Source organism: Triplophysa dalaica, chromosome 19 (assembly GCF_015846415.1).
Source record: "Triplophysa dalaica isolate WHDGS20190420 chromosome 19, ASM1584641v1, whole genome shotgun sequence".
Lineage (NCBI taxonomy): Eukaryota > Metazoa > Chordata > Actinopteri > Cypriniformes > Nemacheilidae > Triplophysa > Triplophysa dalaica.
The window spans coordinates 14,283,448-14,306,421 of NC_079560.1; the positions used below are offsets into that span (position 1 = coordinate 14,283,448).

General features: G+C 37.1%; 1 protein-coding gene across 1 annotated transcript in view; it reads left to right on the top strand.

The window, feature by feature from the left end:
* Positions 1 to 3,080: 3,080 nt before the first annotated feature.
* The window catches only part of sgcd (sarcoglycan, delta (dystrophin-associated glycoprotein)), a 157,517-nt gene continuing 137,623 nt past the window's right edge, over positions 3,081 to 22,974 (top strand). The window contains exon 1 of the mRNA XM_056731719.1: positions 3,081 to 3,438. The gene's annotated coding sequence lies outside the window, so the exon portion shown is untranslated. The remainder of the gene's footprint in view (positions 3,439 to 22,974) is intronic.

Here is a 22,974-nt window from a genome sequence, read left to right on the forward strand (position 1 = left end):
CAACAGTGTAACAATAGCCTAAATAAACAGGAATATTCTGGCAGTTGAGGCAACCGATTGTTTACTTGTTATTGTTCATCCGATTTGTAAATTAGCAGTCTGTTAACCTAATTTGACATTTTTTACCACATTTTTGAAAATGTGTGAAAATTCTGGTAAAATACTTATTTTAACTATAGATCATACTTTGAAATTAAGTGTCAGATGCAAAATGTATGTTCTATAAACATCAAGATATATTCACAAACAATAGAACTTGTAAAACAAATAGCAAATTATTCTACAAACTTCATTTTGTGATTATTCTGAAATCCGCTAAAGCAGCTGTATTATTCATGCTCTCCTGGCTGCTAAGACCAGAGTTATTATAGTTTGTTTTATTAATGTTTTAGCTTTAATGTTAATTTTTGTTAAATTTTAAACAATTTGTTTATACGCTTTTTTCATTAATTATATATTTGTTTTATGTTGCTATATAAAAAAAACGTTTTTTTAAACAAATTTGTTTATTATAATTTTAGTGCCTTAAACTTATTTCAGTTTTTTTCTGAGGCAACAACGTTTAGTTTAAAGGGAAAATGAAAACTGTGATCATTTACTCAGCCCTTAAGTTGTTTTAAACCTGTATACATTTCTATATTCTGTTAAAGATAGAAAGATATTTGGAAGAATGTTAACAGCTGACATTTCTGCTGCATCATTGATTACCATAGTACAAAAATCATTATTTATTTTTGTGTTCTCTTGAAAACTTAAAAATTCTTAATACATTTAAGAATTCAGGAAAGCAAACCGTTTGGGGGCACTTTTGACTACCATTTTTTTTTGTACTATGGTAGTCAATGGTGCCCCAGAACTGTCAGTTGCAAACATTCTTCCAAATATCTTTTTTTGGTTAACCGAACAAAGAAATGCATATAGGTTCGGAACAACTAGAGGGTGAGTAATGCATGACAGAATTTTCATTTTTGGGTGGTGTATCACAGATTTTCCAAGAATGTTTAGGCCAATATTTTTGGATTTAAATAAACAAACAACGTTTTTTAAAGTTATAATTTTAGCAATAACCTTGGCTCATACCATTCATTCAAACCAGAGTAATATGCAGAACACAAAATATAAAAATGTAATCCAATAAATGGTAAAACAAGAGTTCATTTTAATATACTTGTATATATTTCATAAAGCAAAAGGCAGCTGTGTATTGCAGATAATATTCTTTCCATCATAGCAGTGGGCACTGGGCAGTAGTACTGATCAGTATCAGGAGAGGAGTTATTACTCACTACAGGCCTTTGATCTGTATCCAATAATCAATGTTTGTCTTAGCGAGCACAGTCAGTTTCTTTGGGGAGCTTTATGGCAAAGAGTAATGTGACAACAAAAGTGAAAGAATAGCTGCCCATGTGGGAAACCCTACTTTTTAGCTACTTTTTACTTGTATTATACCATTCTGCTGGGGTTGTGTGGTAAAATATTTAAAGATCTGGGATGATAAAGTCTATAGGTTCAAAGCCCCCCCTGTCTCTAAATAGGTGTTCTGTCACTTTAAATAGCATCTGTTAATCCTTAAAAATTCCCAAGATTTTAAAACAATAAGCAGTCATTTTTTATATAATAATACTGTATTGAAAATTGTAGTACAGGAACTCGGTTTTGATTTTATTATAATAAATTTGAGCAATTCACACAAAAAAAGTGTGCTTCTCCCATATACAAAGGAAGAATTGAATTATTTAGAATTCTGTTGCAGAATGCTGATTTGCTCTGTAAAGCAAACAGTGTGCGAGTGTTTTTAAGATGGCTGTACATTGCTGATTTGGAATGAGCTGTTTGTGGAAATATGGATTTTATTTTTTGAATTGCTCAATCCTGCATGAAATCATGACATCCAAAAATCTGTTCTAATCAGTTGCACAAACATCTCAATTGGCTTCTCAACTTGTTACACAGCTGTTAGTCGCTGATCTTCAGTGCTGCTCCTGTCATATCATGCAATCCTTAACAAACAGACTCAAATTATTAACATTCTATTAGATGCTCATTGTCAACTCAAAGAAATGTGTGCTCTTAAATAATTCATCTTTGCGTTTTATTGGGAAAAAGTAGGGCATAGAATTGACAAAAACTAAATCTGTTCTGTTTTTTGTTTTTTTAGGGCCAGTATGATTTCTTATTTCGACTAGATGTCCAGAGAAATAGTCGACTATAGGTCTGTTTCCTATACCGTAAATAATGAATGTAAAATGTGTTTTTCAACCTTGCATCTGAATGCCTTATCACCAGAAACAGAGTTCTGTGTAAAAAAGTCAGAACATCTTTTAAAGGGACGTTCTGCTTACAAGGAAAATTCCTTGATTCATCTTCATGTCTTTCAAAACCTGTATGACTTTCTTTCTTCTGCAGAACACAAAATGTCGGCAACCAAACATTACTGGCGCCCATTGACTTCAATTCTATGAACGAAAACACTGAGGCATTTTCAAAATATCTTCTTTTGTGTTCCACCGGAGAAAGAGTCACATGTTTTGAGTGACATGAGGGTGAATGACAGATTTTGTAAACTCATCTGCCATAGCTCTCAAATTTGTGTTCATTAAAACATGACACGCTGTGATGGGTTTGACGTCCGTGACACCAAATCTGAAAAACAACATCAAGTGAAAATATAAGCTCAGACAGGTTTGGATCAACATAAGTATCCAAATTGTTCATTTAAGAGTGAACTATTCCTTGTAACCCTGGTCATAACCTTATAACACTTTTTAGCCCTTTCTCATCTTCTTATCCTGTTCATCCAGCATCCTGTCTCTCTCTCTCTCTCTCTCCGTCTCTTACTCCTTTGGATTTCGAATCATGATCCCCTCTGCTGCAAAGAAAACTCCACCTACTCAGAGCTGCTAATGTAGTCACTGACAGTGCAAGCTCTCTCCTGCTCTCGCTCGCCCTCCCTCCCTCCCTCTCTCTCTCTCTCTCTCTCTCTCTCTCTCTCACTCACGCTCTTCACTCCGGTCCCACATAAATAAACAGCATCACAACGATGTGGGGGAAGAGAGATGTTGCCGCTCGTGGAAAAAGAACAATGTTGAAGCAACTCTCCCTTTATCTCAAGCGCGTGCTTCCAGTCTTGGGATTACAGGCACGTTCCCTCTGGATTTCCTGCCCACTGAAGGATGCTCTGTTCTGACGCCGTTCCTGCCGTGCCCACAGTAAGGACTACAGGACTTTTCTCACTGTTTCCCGCTACCTGCCTGAGAGCCACTGATCCAGCCCGAGGAGTCGCGTGCAGCCCATGGAGTCCAGCCCCGTGGTAGAGCCACTCCGCGCTTGTGCTTGGCAATAGAGAGAGAGGCAAAGAGATTAGAAACATTGGCACCTGATCAGCTCCATGGTTTTCTGACTTTATCCAGGCTGTGATTTTTGGCATCTGATAAAGAGGTAGGACTTTAAGGCACATCGTGGCTTTATTCCCCTCCGGTGTGGCGACTCGGTGGTCTCTTCGCTGCACTTTCTGTAGTTGTACGCATTTGTGATGGTGCATTTGGGGATTTATTATGCTGCACTGTTGAGAAGTGCATGAAGTTCAAAACCGTGTTAAAAATTGTGAAAAAGGTGAGAAGTTTAATATGAGTATTGCTAGTGTGGCAAACATGGATTTTCAGCAAGATTCTCAGCATCATGTTCAAGTAGCCTTGTAGCTTTATTGATGTAAAATCCCATCCGTGAGACTAAATATCTAGAAAGCTTCACTTGAGCTTGCATCTACACCACATGGCATCAGCTCTGAGTGATGTTGGATGCCTCCTCAGATACACATCTCCATACATTATATAAAAGATTTTTCCCTGTCGAACACAGTCCTCCCTCATGCCAAACATGTACATCTCATCATCAATGTGAAGCTGTAATTCTTGCTGAAAGAACGCATAAGCTGCATATCACCACCATGCTGATTATTCGACCCCAGAACACTTTCCTGCCACGTTGGTGTTCACATGTCTTGTTTAGTTGAAGCATGTGTGTCTACAATTGCTCTTTCTCCTCTACTTACAAGCCCCTTCAAGCCTCTTCTATCCCTCTACAGCCGAGCACTCTTCGTTTGCCAAAAGGTCATTGTGGGTACTAGAGGTCTTCAGTAAATATGTACTTAGGAGAACTCCAAATGTGCCAATGACTGGTTTGCGCAGGGTTGAGTATCAAGAATCAGTTTTTGTTGATGTATCTAATGAGCACCTGGAGGCGGGCTGGTGGACTGTCTGGCCAGGGGATGAAAAAATCCCTTCGTAGATTTCGACCAAAATAATTGACAGAGACAGGGAAATTACTGTAGCTGCTCTCGCTCACCGGCTCCTCATAGAACGGCTCTTAAGCCCAGATTGTGACTGAGCATGACAGTTGAAAATGGGATGGATCTGTCTTTTCATTCATATTAAGGGCACATTGTATGCGTGAGTTTGATAAAAGGAAGTCATTGACACAATACATGTCATTATTAATTTAAGGTGCAACTTTTTTAAATTGCATACAATCAGGATGTTATGTCGATGAACAACTCTCATGGTATTATTGCAAGTCTTACAGATGAGCTAGAGATAGTTTAGATATATTATCATGAATGGGTTTCCCAAAGGGTTTAAAGTAGAAAATGACACCAGTGACAAAACAGTAGTTTCACGTCGACGAATCTTCCACACTTTATTATGAACAGTTTAGGAAAACGTGTGTTATGTTGCCCTCATTTCCATTGGCCTATAAACACAGCTGTTACGTTCTTGCAAGTTTTTTGGTCGTATTGCTCCGAAATCAGGACAAAAGCAACACAAAAACAAATGTGAAACATTATTATGACTCTAAAACAATAAATCGTTCAAAACGGCTGTCACATGTCTCGAGCATTACAATGATCCCTGCTTTTCCCAATTTACTACCCATACATTCCAGTCACTTCTGTTTTCTTTATAATTTCCTCATATGCGGAAATTCTTTATATTCAGAGCTCGGCAGCACATCTGTGAAAGGACGTCTATAGTGATTATACATTCCGTTTGGGTGGGAGGCATACATCTGAACACCAGACTCCACAGAGACGGAAAATGGGAGGATTATTTTTGCACTTTAATTAGTCGACTACAAGCTTTGACTTAATTGGTGGCCCCAGTTTGCATTTGATGTGTATAGGAATGAAAAAGGCTAAAAGGGGAAGAAATGGAAATGGATATGTAAAAATGCAGGAACTGGTCGACGTTCTTTTGAAGTGGTGTGGGAACATACGAAACAGGAAGTCAGTAGCAGTCTGTACGCACAGATTAAGCACCATAAGGCAAGAATCCTGTTTGAATAAATATGTAATCTTAGCCTGCAGGACCGCGATGCATTAAAATGAGGATACGTTAGACTCAAGAGAAGATGCTTGTGGTTCAAGTTGGGTTGAGTGTAACTCACACGTTTATGTCGGTACATTACTGTATGTATTTCTTTGAGATTGTTACTGTTTTCTTCTTTGCAAGCACGATGTGTTACTGTATACCTTTAAGTGCTGGTTCGTTTAGACAGCTACTCAAGCAGTCTAGAGTTGAGGCACTGCAAAAATAACTTTTTCTCTTCAAACATTTATCAGCCTCGGTTTCTCATTCCGAAAAAAGCCAGTGGTGAAGTCTCTAGCCGTCTCAACAAGTGCTTGTGAGTGCACTTGGATACCTGCTATACAAAAGCTTGTTGTAAGTGTTTTTTTCTTGCTTTTGCAGTTCAAGAATCAATCAGTTATTGAAGAAGACCAATTGTGTATGAATTTTGCTGAACCACTAATAGGTGTCCAGTTTAGGTGCCACATGACGCCCATGTCTGCGATGCCTCGACCAAGCTATTTAATAACTTTATTCTTTATTTTATTTCAATCATAACCAGACCAAAGTCCTCTATACTTGACTAGGGGATGACAGATATTTCTAAAAACGCTTGCAAAAGTAATGATTGAATGGCATATTTCCCACCAACACTTAAACCTTACATCAACTGTACCATAAATTTTGCTTCCTAAGCTTTATCTCCAGTCTAAGAAATTTAGCAGCATCTAGCGGTAAGGTTGCGAATTGCAACCAACGGCTCACCCCACAACTCCCATTTGAAGCTCTATGGTGGCTGACACAGCATTATGATGTCATCACGTCTTTGCTGAAGGAGACAATGTATTTACGAAACGTGTTCTGTAGAGCAGTTTATCCGTTTAGGTCTTAGGTCTTAGGTAGAAACAACATGGTGAATGTAAGGGGACCCGCGGTGTATGTAGATAGAAATAGCTCATTCTAAGGTAATAAAATCATAACACTTCATTAGGTAAGGTCTTAATCCCTGAAGACATAGTTATTTATTTGAATAGATTTTCCAAAACATTACACATTGGACCTTTAAATTGCATTAAAAAACACATTTCTCAAGGTCACTTCAGCTACTTTGCATGCGCTTTATGAGACTCTGTGTAGAGCTCCGCCCCCAATAATCTTCAGCCTTTATCGAATGATGATTGGCTCTTCTTACTGGAGAGCGGGACTTTCTTCACAAGAGCGGTCATATTAAAGGTGGGGTGATTGATTTGGAAAGGTGCTAACTTTAGCCTGCTTGCACTGAAATTATAATCCCACCCACTATGCGCTTTTGGCATCCGAAGCCACGCCTCCTCCAAACACATGAATGTATTTCGTAAATCCACGTCACGAATTTCAAACTAAATCCATTAAATTCTTCTCGAAGAATTTACATACCTGTCCAACTGCCGGAGAGCAACCGTGGTATCGTCTTTCGGACCCTTTGCCTGCCGTAGCTATCTCCATCGTGTAAAAGCTGAACCGATGGTAATTCGAGTTTTTACTCGAATTACGAGGATTTTTTTTCCTCTTACATGATCCAGACGTCACTGCTTTTCCAAAAACTGACTTTCTGTTTGTAGATTTAATTGTTGCTTATTGTCCGCTATTCTACCTACACTGACAAAGCGGACGTGAGTGCACTGATGACGCATGATGTCTATGCAAAATACAATGGCTGAAAATGTACACATGACCAGTCACACCGTTCGGCCAGAATGTTTTGATTGGGTGAACGTTTTTTGGCCCTACGCCTTTCACAGACGACATATAATTATAAAAATATCATTTGACCACTTTACTTCTTGATAACTTTCAGGATGTAAAGAGATTTCCAACCAACATGAAAAAAATTGTTTCTGGACAGGATCACCAACCCTGCCTTTAAGCAATGCATTACATCCTCACTCAGAGTAAGACAGTGATGCAATTTGCTATTATAAATGATCTTCAAATGTATTCAAACTTTTCAAAATTGTCACTTCTGGATGCATAATAATATAGTTAAGATGCTGTCTATGTAGGGAGCAGACAGAAATGCAGCGGTTTGGAACAAGCTTTAACTTTAGATTATAGCACATAGTTTTTTGTTATTTAAACTTACTTAATTCGGCTTTATGCTTAGAAAACCAAAACTAATTATGCTTTAAAAACAAAACATGTCAATGCATGCAGGATCGTTATCCCAGATATCTTAATACCTCATGCAGCCATGCTTTTCATGTAAATGTTTTATTCATTCCTTAAGGAATCATCACTAAAGATTCGCACAAGTTTTAAGTCTTTTTTCTGCATTGCAGCTGTTAAATTACAAAGCGATTATTGCTCTTATTCCAAGTCCACTCACATTGTACAACGATGTCCTGCCAGGGCTCAAATATACAGCCATGAATTCAATGTCTTTGTATGGATCAGTCTATTAAAATATGATGTCTGACCAATAAAACCCGGCAGGGAAAATCGCTTGCACTTATTGCCTGTCGTGTTTAATGTAGATTGAGAGAGCTCTGAAGTGTCCCATCCTTTATATCCTCTCCAACCCTATCCTCTGTGCTTCCCACAAATTGATACCTTACCCTTCATGTGGGGTCTTTTGTTTGCCTTTGGATTTATTCAAAAGGATAACGTTTGACTGAACAGCCCCCAAACGCTCAAAGCATGTAAATCCATTTATACTGTCAAACCTGTCACATTTGTCTATTAAAACGCCTCTACTTCCTGTTAAAAGACGTCCTGCCGTCCTCTGTTTGGTTATTTATTTAATTCCATTATCGCCATCCTGCGGTCCCAGCGGGTGAATGAAACCTCTGTCAACCTACCCGTCTGTGTCGCCGAGACGCGTGTACTTTTCGGAAAGCATCAGTAAAGAATGGGACACTCGCAGCTGGGCCTCTAAACAGCGGAGAGTGTGTGGGCATGTTCATTATTTGATTGCCATCTTATGTGTGACACCCAATGAATTCTTTGCTATAATAAACACGGCGTTTGCGTCTACCGCATTACTGTAGATGCACAATAATGCATCGGGCACACACAGCTGAAATCAGACGCTCAGGGGCAAGCTTAAGGGTGATCCGCCGTGACTGACACATAATGTAGAATGGGGTCACCCTTATTATAGTGCCGGGAGCCATTTGAGAAGAACATTGTGTTTTGTATGTTGCAGTCCTGCGTACACACAAAACACCATGAGTCGATGAGGATGCTTTGTAGATACTAATGCGGAGTTTACGCAGATGGATTTTGGGATATTTTCAGGTATGTTGATGCAAGCAGATGGATTACGGATATATTGTCTTATTTGAGTGATGGTCATATTTACCTGTTGTATGGTTGAGTGCATTGACTGATGGGGTTCTTGAATTAGAATGATTTAACCCTCTGTTTTCCGACTTTGATGTGCAAATAATATATTACACCTGAAAACTGCTGCTATGTTAGTCTTGATGAATGTTTGAGATCATCTAGAGCATATCAAATGTGAAACTGAATTCAGCCTTTCAGTTGTAGCAACACTCATTTGGTTCGATTAAGTGAAATCTTAAGGTGAATTATCCGACCACATTTAATTTAATTTAATGGGAGAGGCTTATTATCATGACTATCATGAATATTAATTAAGTGACATTCACCCTGTAGTCCTTGATGAAAGGCAGTAAATGAATGATAACCATATCAGACCGCTTTATGATTCATGGACTTTAATTCAGTTCACTGCCAAAGTGACTGACTGAGCGTTCACACCAGATGCGACTTGCACGAATAAATCGTGCTATTCGTGCGTAGTTGGACGCTTGAACATTTTGAGTGTGCTCGCTTCATTCGCACGTGAAATTCACTTCACAACAGACACGAAATCGCGTCATGGGAGGGACTTCTGCCAGGCGACTCCAGTCTCGTATATATTTAGCTAAAATTTAAGTTTAGAGCGTTTATTACAATTCACCAGATTTTCCAACCTCCTCACTCACTTTCTTCCAAGCAAGATCTTTTTTATTCCTGTTCGATAAAAGTAAGAAGATGTATCATACAGCTCCGGGTATCCACATAAAGTGACAATGATTTTGTCCTCCATTGGTGTCCTTTGCTACACCATAATCAAGTTACTACTAGCGCTAGCTCCTGATTTGTTAATTTGGCGCGAATATTCGCCAAAGTTCATATATTTAAACTTGTGCGAATCACGCATCTAATGCCTGAAACGCTTAATTTGCGCAAATCACGTCATACATGCCACCTCATTCACGTGAATCGCACCGCAGAATGTCATATCGTGTCTTTGCATTGATTTAACATGTAAATCACTTGCGCTTAACGCTTCATTCGTGTCTGGTGGGAACGTACTATTATACTGGAAAAACTCATAAATGCTATCCTGCTTTGTGGTTAAACATTTTAGAAAAATACGTAAAATCGCTGTTGATCAGTGTCTCCATAACCATCTTACAACTGATATATTATAATATTATTTGTGCTGTTAGTTCGGATTTCTTTTACACGTGTAAGAAAAGTAAACTGCATGTTTGGTTTCAAACAGAGATGGCAATATAGAGGCAAAAGTTAAGGATCGCCGCTGAAAATTCTAGTTAGTTATTTTCCAAAAGGTGGAATGTGGGAGACAAATTAAAAGTCTCTACACCACAGTTCTCAAAAGGCTATCGCCTAAACCCTCCAGACAAAACAAAACATTCATGCAAATTGAAGAAAAGCTGTAATTCAGTACTTGAATTCAATAATGTAAGCTGTCAAATACAGAAACAGCTACGTCTCCATAATTTGACAGTTTGTCTATATTATACTGAAAGGTCTGAAATATATTGGATAAAAACAGTTTTCTTATTGTCTTGTACACTTACATAGGCCCATATTAATGTTCAACAGCACCTTTAGCCTCTGGTGTCCAGTCTAATACTTGATACCTGTCATATCTGTTGCTAAGAGGTGCCTTTAGATCTTAGACAACGTGTGGTACCTCAATATATATATATATATTTATACACAACTGAAATACACATTGGCATCAACATTGACGTTCCTCATTTCAGTCGGACTGAGTCAGAAGCTGCAAATTGTTTCAGATTTGAATGGCGCTCAAATGTCCAACTGGGGTTCATGCAGCATTAAACCGAGACGTGAACAATAATTGGAATGGTCTTTTGCAGCAACTGTTTTTCTTCAGATGAAGTTATTGATGTGGCTTATTTTTTGCTAATGCAAGGTCAAAATGAACAGCTGTTTACAACCTTAAAAGTATTTTTGTGTGTTTTAAACCAAACTTTACCCAATCCCATTAAAGTGAATTGTCACATCCATAACCAAATTGTCACATCCATAACGCTCCATATTTCTCATATTTTATGTTCTGTGAGGACCCATCCCTTCTCCTTTTTTGGGGTTTTATTGCATTTGGTTTGAACATTTCAATTCACAGAAATCCTGCAAAGTATGTCATCTCATAGAAACGTGCATCTTTTATTTGTCACATCCATAACACATTCATTTTTCCCTCTTTTAAAATAGAAAACTTCTTCATAGACTGATATTTCTTCTCAGAGTTTTTCTGAGAGCAAAGACTCTATCAACAGGGTTTTAGTAAAATATGAACAGATGGTTTAATATTGGTGATAACCACATTCTCAGAGAATTTATATTTCAGGTTTTGACTGAGAATGTCATATCCGTAAAGCTGTAATTGCTCTATTATATGATTGATTATATGAAACAATATGTTTGGAGATTTATTATTGAATAGCTTTTTTATGTTTATTAAGTCGGAGGTGTCTGATGCTCCTGTAATATGATACAGTTATTCTGTATGTACAGATCACTATCTTGACATTGGGTGTAAACCCTCAGTAGTGCTTTAACTTCACACATGATTGAAATTGCAGTGAAAACTGGAACTTCTTCCTCCTGTCAACCCGCGTACGTGCAGTCCCCTGTGTTTCCATCCCCGCAGACATTACAACACTAGCTTTACTATGTCCTGTCCTAACACACAAACACATCTAGCCCACGATCTAGCCATCTCCCCCCAGAGTCTTCTCGGCCTAATAGAATGTAGTCTCCTCTCACAGCGGCACCATCGCAGGGCAATTACGCCGACAGATTCATTTAAGCTTGGTCTGGAGCCGCGGACGCGAGGTTCGCTCTGACAGCCAACAGACAGCCCGTTCACCCTTCATCAGCCTCTTTGGTTTTCTCGCTCTACAATATCCTCCGCAGGAAATGATGATTTCAGTCAGAAAGAACAATAAGGACCGTATCAGATACAGGACAGACGTCACTGTGTTGTCCTCAGCTGAGGAAATATGTTTGGCAGCAAGCACCAGGCTCCTTTTAGCCAATTTGAGACTATTGGGTGCCAGCTGGCGGGTTGAGTGCCGAGCTTTCAGTAGCTTTGTCGTTTCTCTCCAGTGCTTTTCTGTTTTTGTGGCGTGCCACATATTCTGACAAAATCCTCTGGGCCGCAGCACTCAGTTACTTTGTAACACAGCAGAAAAGGTGGAAAAAGCGGAAATTCTGATTGAAAGCTACACATCTAGGGTACATCAAAATGGAAGCCTGCGCTTTGAAAGCTTTGGTGTGTTTGTGTGGCTTTTTCAGGACATTTCTAAACACTGTAGTCCTTTGGGTTTGCAAGTCAAGAATAGGTTTTAAATGGGTGAAACGATGCAATTTCATACAGTACTGGTGAAAAGTGATGTCCGGAGGGCATATTTGCACTTTATTTACTTTTAATGATTGGTCAGGTTGGGTTAAACTGTTAAAATATGAGGTGTATTGTACTGTACATAATGGAAAAAAAATTATTTGTTTTTTATTGGATAAATATATTTGGAGAATATTGGTTTTATTCAATATACAAATTTGTGTTCTATTTAATATACAAAAGTGCATAGAAAAAACAAATCTCACATGAAATATAGCACATTTTGACAACATTATTTAATGCTAAACTATTTTTAATATTTAACTATTTTTATATATTAAAGATTTGCTTTAACACATTCTTACATTTCAAAAACAACAATTACAAAATCTCAAAATACTTTACAAAAAACGACAACACAAAAACAAAATCTTTAATAAATATATTTTCAAAGCTATTATAGCTTTGATAACTAAATGATATAAAAGAAATAAAAGAATAAAATAAATAGTCTGAGCTGTAGCCCAGTGGTTAGCACTCCAGACACATGTTTGGCTGCGGTAAAAACCAAGAGACCATTACAAATTTTAATTTAATCGTTTATTGTTGCCATTCCAGTTCAGTGTCTGTTTGCATTTTAACAAAATTAAACCTCAGTAGTGACACAAAGTCATCGAACAGCAATGTGAAAGACTGATGAAAACTGTGTTAAAAGTTTTTTAAATCAAAAATTATGTTTGAACTTTTCCTTAATAAGTATAAAAGTAATACTGTGGTATTGTTTAAAAGTGAATATGAACTTGTTTTCTTTACAGTATTTGAGGTCTGAAATAATACAGAGCGTCTTTTCTGGTATTTTGACCTGTTTCTCCAGTTTTCATTTTCTGCAATGAAATGCAAAATAGAAACAAGATTTCTATTTGAAATTTGGGAGAAATATGTCATTACCTGATTACATATCTAAACACATACCTATAAATAGTACATCTTAAAATAAGAAAAGTCTCTTGACATGGTCACTTAATTTTCGATGAGTCGTTGGCTCACGGGAACCTGTGTTTGAGTCCGACCCTGTTCATGTCCTGATCCCTAACCTCCCCAAAAAATAAAAGTAGCAAAATGACAAAAAGCATTCCTGATCGGCCACCTCCCTGAGCCTAGAGCTGTCACACGGCCATGTGATGTCTCAACACACCTGTTTCAGTGATATCTGTCAGGCAGTAGAGACATTTCATGTGCCGTTTTCCCAAAAATATTCTTCTTTGACTAATGCACTGCATGTAAAGCAATATCTGGTGCTGGAGAGTAATTTGATATTTGCTCCAGATCCACATGCCAGGATGCTGTGACACATACATTGTATTAGACTTTCCTCGTCTCGCTAATTACGTAACAATGCAATGAATAGGCCTATATAGAGCATATTCACAAGTACCCTGGGTAGTCCAGACTTATGAATTTTTCCTCTAAGCACCCTTTCTGAGTATTACTAATTCAAGCTGATGTTTCTTTTGCTTTTCATTGCTTATTGATTTTGAATTCATGACTTCAAAATTAAGAGACGTGTGCCTTTGAGTCCAATTAGAAAAGCCTGACGTGGTCCTAGGAGAAATGATTATGGCAAAAAATAGTATGTTCAAGGGCTCAGTGTATTGACGTCAGATCACCTCTGGAGGAAAATGCCAGCATGGAAACCTGTAAATGTTGTCTTGGGTTTGAGATCGAGTGGCTGCATAATAATCACACAGTTGCTTTGAGAGTCTAGACAAATATTCCATCAAATATACAGGGACGTGAAGACGGCGCCAACAGCTGTGACACAAGAGTTTTATGAATGTGAATTGACAGATTGGACATTCAGGTCATTTAAAGTGTTGGTAACTAGCTTTGTTTCTGTTTTATTTTTTAAGTGATCTGCCCATGGTGTTTAGCCATCATGTGTATTGAAGGTGAAAGCGGATTGTGCTCTTTTCAGGACACAAGGGGACAAATAAAGTGTGATGGTTAACTATAGAGAAAAGTTGAGGAAATACTTTAGGCTTTGATGGTGGAAGTAGTCAAAGTCTTGTTTGAAGCCATACATCCTTCTATCTTGTGAAATTTATTTAAGTATGTTGGGTAGAAACGTTTTTATTTTAAGTCTTAATGATAAAATATACTGTATTGCATAACTTATGAATATAACATGGCCTTGGAAGAGCATTCTTTTAAACCAACTTTTTACCAATTTTTATTTAACCAGTCGACCACTTGAAAAAAATATTTTTTACTAAGCATTTGTTGCTTATTTTATGTTATAAATATTTAAAAAAGTCTTAAATCAAGATACATCAAAGTGAGCCAAGATATTTGTTTCATGTAAGCAAAGATCTGCCAATGAAGTAAGAAACATAAATATTTTAATAAATAAATAAATAGCATTTAGTTTTTTAAGTATCTATATATATGTATATTTGCTTGTGTTACACATAAATTCACTTTATTTCTTATATTTTAATTCTTAAAACAACTCTACATACCTTGTCAAGTACATGTATCTTGATTTAAAGTCCCTTTGCATTTGATCATTTTATCACTTAAAACTAACCTTTCGCCATTTACATAGAATATGTTTAAGTGGTTTCCTATGATTATAATTTCTTCATGTTTTAAAATGACTTGAATGTAACTCTACACCCTTACTTCATTTAGCAAATTTTTCCCACCGGGGGTTTGAATTGGGATTTGTTATATGGGGAGCTCCACATGGTCTGGCTTTTAAGGGGTGGTCCTACAAAATCATATCAATTGATAAGCTGTAAAATAACAAGTAAAGGAAGCCCCCTGCTATGTTGTTATCTATACGTTATCAAATAAATCATTTACAATGAACGTAGCGCCATTTTTTTCAAAATAAATATATTGTTTTCTATGAGTGTAAACACACCGGTTCTGCCATTTGGCGCGTTGGCGTGGTGCTCCGCTTCAACTCTGGACGCTGCAGCGACACAGCGTGCCACTTGTATAATTTAACATGAAATGATGTGTAATTTGACTGAAATCATCTTTAATGTACAGACTGACTTTATTTATTTACTTTTTTATGGAGAAAATACTCAGCATCAACAATGGTTTAAAATGATGAATTTACACATGGTTTGACTAAAAACATATTAAAAACACCACACAGACATATAAACATCATTAAAAACAAACTAAAATCTAGATTTGGCTTAAGAACAACTTTTTGCTATAGTGTATTTGTGGCATGTCTAAAAATGTAACTGAAAATGAGAGAAAGCCAGGATACAGGTATGAGAAAACAGAATATATGAGTTTTATTCTTCTGGACTTCTCTCAGCAACAAAAAAACCCAAAGGGTGTGATGAGCTTTCCTCTCTGAATTATGTTGTCACATTTGGAAAATGATGTTTCTCTTTTATCCCTCATGTGCTTTCACAGCCTCTGTTCCGTCTCTGTTAACTCGTGGCCTAAGCCTTTTTGATTTCTCTTCATCTGCCTCTCTGTCTTCCTGTGCAGCTCTTTCTTACGTTCTCTGTCCTGAAGGTCTCTTTTTGTGAGGAATCCTCTCTGTCCACTGATTAATGTTCTTTATGTCTCCACTTGCCTCCTGCGTTGAGCTGAGAAAGTGTCTGGCAAAACATTGCTAATGGATGTTATCCTACACTGCTAGGAGGATTGTATAGCATTAAAAGTGCTTCAAAGGCAAAACATTTTTGATCTCGGTAAAATTGTGTATGTAATACACCCAATATAAATGTTCAAATTTTACTCGGCCAACCATCATTTTAACGAAATTGTACAAAAACACACAAAATGTGTTACAGTTTTACTCTAAATGCATGTTACTGTTGCTCAGTTGGTAGAGCATTAAGGTCATGGGCCTCTTTTCCAGAGAAACCAACAAACGGATAAACATTGCTATGCATAAAGCATCTGCTTAATGCATAACTGTAATCGTAAATGGGCAATTATAGCATTATGGATGTGACATTTTGCATTATAGATGTGACATTTTGTGTTACGTATGTTAAATTAACTCAGAGAATGTTTTTTGCCAATATATTTAACAATCTGTTTAATAATAATAATAATAATAATAATGCATTTTATTTCATGGCGCCTTTCAGAACACCCAAGGTCACCTCACAAGCAATATACAGGTCACTACATAAAACAAAACACACAGCGAACAAAGAGCATATACATATAAAGTGCAATAAAGTCTCAATAAATCATGTTAAAAGGTAAAAAAAGCCTGTTGAAAAAGATATGTCTTAAGACGCGTTTTAAAAGTCAACAAGCATTCGCTATTGCGAACATCAAGAGGAAGAGAGTTCCATAGGCGGGGAGCAGCATAACTAAAAGAGCTGGCACCCATAGTAGTGAGTCGAATCCGAGGTACCACAAGAGAAATTGAGGATGAAGATCTGAGTGCACGTAACGGAGTGTAAACATGAAGAAGTTGAGTAAGATATTGTGGTGCAAGATTATGAAGTGCCTTATAAGTGAGTAGCAAGATTTTGAATTCAACTCTATGTTTAACCGGAAGCCAGTGCAATTGCTGGAGAACTGGAGAAATGTGCTCAGTATAAGGTGTTCTAGAGAGAACACGGGCTGCAGAATTCTGAACCGATATTTTATATTTTATATATATATTAGTGGTGGGCCGTTAACGGCGTTAGTGAGACTATTATCGCGCGTAAAAAAAAATGTCGCCGTTAATCTATTCTCAAAGTTGGGTTGGCAGCTGGGTCTATACTACGCAAGCTATGATGACTTTCACCTTGATATTTTAGCGCGGATGTATACCAGCTTAACTGCACTGTACGGGGCGAGAACGAGATTTTTCAACTCGCGTCATTCGCGGAAGCAGAAGCCGCCTCATCATCTCATAACCAGGGCTTCAACGTACTGCGAAAATAACGTTACTGTGAAATTACCGCATCAAACGTGACGCGCTAACATGGATGCAGCTATGAAGCCGCCGGGTTTGCTTCAGGGAATATTAATTTTTAAGAAGCTTCCCAATAGAAACATCGACAAGACTAAGGTTGTTTGCACCTTGTGCAATGGGGAATTGGTTTAAAAAAAAACACTTTCTCTCAACAGGTAGTGGTCTAGCTTTAGTTGAAACCAGTAACTTTGTATTGAGATCTAATGTATTATGGCTGCTGTATGACATATCGCTTGTTGCTCCCTCACTCTTTGTAAGTCGCTTTGGATAAAAGCGTCTGCTAAATGACTAAATGTAAATGTACTGTAGGAGCTCTTCCAGTCTCAAGTACCACCTAAACGCAAATCATCCCTTAGCTAATGCGGAAGTAAACACAAGTTCATTTTATTGAACATAATTTAATTTTCATCACCAATTATCATAGTAGAACAGCTTTCTCAAGCAGTTTGTGATGCATTTTGGAAACAGGAGATGAGCCCCTGGTCTAATGCGCCACCTGGCTTGAGAAACCCGTTCTCAAAGACTTACTCTTAGTCATTATTTGGGTAGCACACATATTCTGAATGCCTTCGGCAGAATTCAAATGAGCCATTTTAATCTAGATTAATCTAGATTAAAAAAATTAATCTATGCCCACCACTAATATATATATATATATATATATTTTATTTTATATTTTATTCAACCTTGTTGATAGTGTCTAAACATCTGAAAAAATATCAGTTAATGCACGCGTTTTCTATTTTAAAAAGGAAAATAAACATGCGTTATGGATGTGACAAAACAGGACCCATGTTTTTGAGAGTCTATAACTTTGCTGGATTTCTGTGAATTAAAGTGTGCAAACCAGAAGCAATAAAACAAAACAAATGGAAAAGGGATGTCTCTTCATAGGACATGAAATAGTTACTTTATTTTATTTTTCATTTGCCCATTCATAAGGAATATGTACAGTTATGGATGTAAGAATTCTGTTATTGATTTTAAACTTCATTTTTCCTTTACCTTTAAACAGTCCCACTTCAAGAATTACAATAAAAACTTTGAGAGTCCTCGCATGGGTATTTAAACCATTAATATTGACATCTGTGCTATCATTAACTACATATTTTCATGGTATGTTTGACATTTGCATAGAATTGGCCACATTTTAAATACCGGGGGCTAAATAATGTACATAAATTATCAAGTGACACTGATGGATTTGCAGCAGCTTGTAACATTCGATTGGACTTGCATGCCAACAACAAAAGCATTTTCTCCTCCATTTGAAAAGCTGATGAGCTTATTTATTTTGCTATCCTGACAATGAAGGATTAAACGGTTCGTTGCGTTTTATTATTTGCATTTGCCTTTACTCTTAACTGCTGACCCGCAAGTTGAGAACTAATGATGTACATCATCCGTACGCTTTCGGCATGAGGTCAGATGTGCAGCTCTGTAGCAGATCAGACCGTACCAGAAATAAAATGGTGAAAAATCAACAGATCAATCCGCAGGTAGAGTGATTCAATAAACCTGGCTCGCCGTAATGGAAAACGTGTTGTGACATCATCAATCAAAGATGTCAGCCCTGATAACCACGGAAGAAGATCGAAAGGCGTGTTTGCATCACGCCACCCCGAACGCTAACATAAGTCACGGTTGCCTCACGTGCACGCTTTCTTCCCGCCCTTTCCTCTGAAATCGTGACACTTGATTGACTCTTCTGCATTTCGGAATGCAGCGCGGTAATGACCGTGAACGCCGTCGGTCAGGACGGATCGGGGTTAGAAATGACCTCCCGGTTCACACAGGTGTGCCTAAACGTACACCCATTGTGCACAGCTGCCACATAATTAGAATCTCGCTCTCCTCTCGGCTGTCAACCCTGCCTTTGTTTCTGAACCCGAAGCATCCATCTTTCCCCTGACAGCAGGGAGAACATGCGAAAAGAAACAGCAAGTGGAGGGGAGGAAGAGAACTGAGGAAGATAAGTGAGGATAGTGTTAAAGAAAATGATGAGCCCAAACAATAGAGAGGAGAGTGAGGGGAGAAAAACATCTCTGAAAGATTTCAGTGTCAGCTTTCCTTAGATTTATTGATGGTGTACTCCTTCCTCTCTTTAGTTAATTGGAGGTTTGTTGGCGTGTTCATGGAGCAGGTAAAGGAAGAAAACATATTTTGGCAAAGCGTGATGGATTAGACGTTGTCGGTGAAGAACAAATGCTGTCAGGGAGATGGCAGGACGTTTATTAATTTTCTGTTTTTTTTTCATTTAGTTTGCTTTCCACAGAGTTGTTTTACATCTGTGTCACAGAAGTGCAGTATATAGGAATTATTGAAAACAATAATGAGCTTTTACAATTTAGTTATTATTTCTTTGCTGCGGTGCTCGGTGTTAAAGGGATAGTTCACTCAAAAATATATATTTTTTCTCATTTATTATTCCTCACCAAATCTGTATGACTTTTTTCTTTTACAGAACACAAAAGATGTTTTGAAGAATGTTGGTATCAAACACTGAACCCCATTGACTTCCATTGAGTTGACTTTGTGTAGACGCATAACCACCAAGACATTTCTTAAATATCTTCTAACGCGTTGTACAAAAATGTTGGAAAGCATTTTACTGCTTTCTGTGCAGGGCTCAAAGCTAAGGATTTTTACTACTGGCCGGGTCGGGAAGTGATTCTAGTTCTACTGCAACTGCCAAATTTTTCACATTCATTAATATCAATTTATTTTTGTGTATTTATTTTTTCTATGTAATCTTAAAAAATAAGGGTATGATACCATTAAAATGATTAGCCTGTAACTCCAAATTTCAAATCCTGTTGAAAACAATCAATCATTAAGTAATAAAGTAGGAGAAAGTAATCAATGTATGTGCAATAGCACAGAAAAATGTAATAAAACAAAAATAATCAGTGCATTTCAGGTGTTTGAGGTTGGTCTAATAATAGTACTTATCAGGTTCAGACATTAAATAATGTAAATACTTTATAGTCTTCACTGCTTTAAATATAATATTGATTTAACCTTAATGAAGTTATAATTGAATCAGTAAAGAGCAGTGAGTGTTTTCGGTCTTAGTTCTTTGTTATTTGATGAACAAAACTTTTATTTACGTTTATTATGCCCCTTTAAGAGATGAACGTATATATTATAATGTAATACACAGGTTTTCTTTCCACATGTGTTTGTTCCTGTAAGATAAAATTGATTAATTTTGACAAGGATACTTGGTAATATTGGTATTTTGGCATCATTTTGTGTCGATCTGTATGATTAAGAGTAAAAAGACGTGAAAGAGAACTCAATTTAGTATTTTGGGCATTATCTGATACGGCATCCCTGCCGCGTGTGTATCTCAAACAGCACATGAGAACTGAATCCAGTCCTCTTTTTATCTTTTTATCTTTTGGGAATATTTAAATAGGCAAGTCTTCAAAATGTACAATATATAATTTTGGATGACGATACAGCACTGGCACGATCGGGCAAGTGACAGTTCTCTCAAATGGCACGAGGATCCCCCATGCTGGCTCCGAGCCATCGGGCAGTCCATTTTGCCGAGCCCTGCTGTCTGAAAAGGATGTGATGGTCCAACACTCCGAGTAGAAGTCAAAATGACATATCTGCTCTCCGCTAAGGGGGGTCACTATTCTTGCTTATTTTAAAGGCGCAGTAAGTTATTTTTTTAATGGAATGGCACACAGCAAACATCCGTATTACCCGACAGATATCAAAGAAATAGGTGTTCTGAAGTATCACTCTTGTCTCTGACAGCCTTTGAATGGGGCCACAAGCCAATTCTCTGTTCAACCAATCAGGATTGCTTTCCGCGTGTCATTCATTCAGCTCACTCACAGGGCATCCTATATATGGTCGTCAGGAAATGGAGAGTCTGACCCTAGACAAGTCAATGCAGCTGGCAGTAGGTAAGAGAAAGACTTTTATTTTCAAAGAATACACAAGGTAGTAGGGTTGTAGAAAATATTAATACATGTAACTATCGCAATATATATTTTTTTCGATAGTCTATCGATTGTGATACATTTACTATCGATACATTCTATTAAATCATGTCATTTACTAATGGCCAAAAGTAAGTGGAAGCGAGCATGGCGAAAAATATAAGAACGCTTCGAGCTCTCAGAGCTGATGTGTGGGTGTGCTTTGGTTTTAAAAATAAGTCATGCGGTAATGACGTTATATAAAATAAATGCTGTTTTTTAGCTTCACAGGTCATAACCCACCAAGTGACTGGCAGTGCATTAGACAAAACGTTTATTCCAAAAAGTAACAATGACATTTATTGTGCTTTCAAGGAAGTGACACCAGCGCATTTACAGCACGGTTTTATTCTGCCCATGTTCATTGTTTTAACTCTAATGCACCACAACAGCCAAGTTACTTGCTTGACCCACCTTATACCCCTGTGCTACCCACTTGAGGGCCGCAATCCACAGTTTGGGAACCCAAACCTCTGATCTAACGGTCCATGCGTCCCACATCATGGCCACTCTGCAGAGGAAGAGATGTTTTTACACTTATCCTTACAGAAAACCCCAGGTGGTGCACAGCATGTTGTAATTCAAACTCTACCTTTTAGATTTTCTACTTAAAGTATCACAATATATCGCAAATGTGTATTTTTTCGGGAGGCACTTGCCAATACACAGCCCTACAAAATTTAGAAGGTTTAAAGATGTAAGCTGAAAGATTTGTCTCTATATCGCCCCCTCTGTTTGACACATAAAATTGCAGGTTACCTCCTATGACATCGACAGTTTTTACAACATTATTGTAAGTTTACTCTGGTGAATCAGGGTGAGGTCGTTGTTATGTATTTGCTCAATAACTGGTTTTATGTTAAAAAAAGGTAACATATTGCACCTTTAATCTTTAAATTTGATTCACAAGTTTTTGTGCTTTTAAAGATAATGGGTACTTTCAGTTCTTCAGATTCTTTCTATTCTTCAAATAAAAAAGATCGATTGCTGTTGCTTTCAGTTAGTTTTCGGATTAATTATTAATTACATAGACATGTTTTAATAGACATCTTCATCCAATACTCTTCCTCTGACTGAATGAATGAACGTTATGTTTAAAGAAAGGAAAGGCGGATTGTTGTAAACTATCCCCTGCATGACCAGTATGATCTCTGGTTCAATTAAGCTTTTCTGCAAAAGCAGATATCAACGGTGTCATTGAAGTGCATAGAAACAAAAAGTGACATAATAAGACAACCATTGTTATAAGGTTAAGTTTCACAGAAAGAAATGCTTCCTGATTCCAAAGGGAAGACATGGTCTCTTAGAAATTGTGAGCTGTAATCTTCATATGTGTGAATAGAAAGTGGCTATATGTCCAGCTAGACACATGTATCAGATTTATTTCAGCATGTTTTAATAAATGACATATACATGCCTGTGAAACCGGGGCACAGTGTTTGAATACTGAGGAATAATGACTTTGGTAAATACATATTGTATGCGTTGTATTACTATTATAATTAACAGTAATGTTACAATAAGTTATGCGGCAAATGATGTCATAAAATGTTTTTTATTCATAGTGTTTTTAATGGTACAATGTTACTTTATCATTTATTATATCCCACACTGTAAATTACTTATTATCCATGTATAATGTAAAAAAATGATTATGTTTTTTATACATATTTCATTTTTGAAATACAGTTGAAAACGTAAAATTACAGAAAAATACTTAACAATTACAAGGAAAACTTTATTTTTCAGGAAAAACTGTTATTTTACTGATTAATTCTGGCGCCATAGCTGTCCGAAAATTTCAGTGTTGGCTTGGTTTTTTTCAGTGTTGGCTTGCCATGAAAATAGCCTTTGTTGCTGATATAGCATTAAAGAAGAAAAAAAACTAAAGGTTATGCCTGACTGTGTTTATATCAAAATATAAATATTAAAATATAAATATAAATAACATAATTCATGGTCTCAAATCAGGGAAGATATGTATTGTAAGTACATTGTTCTATAGAA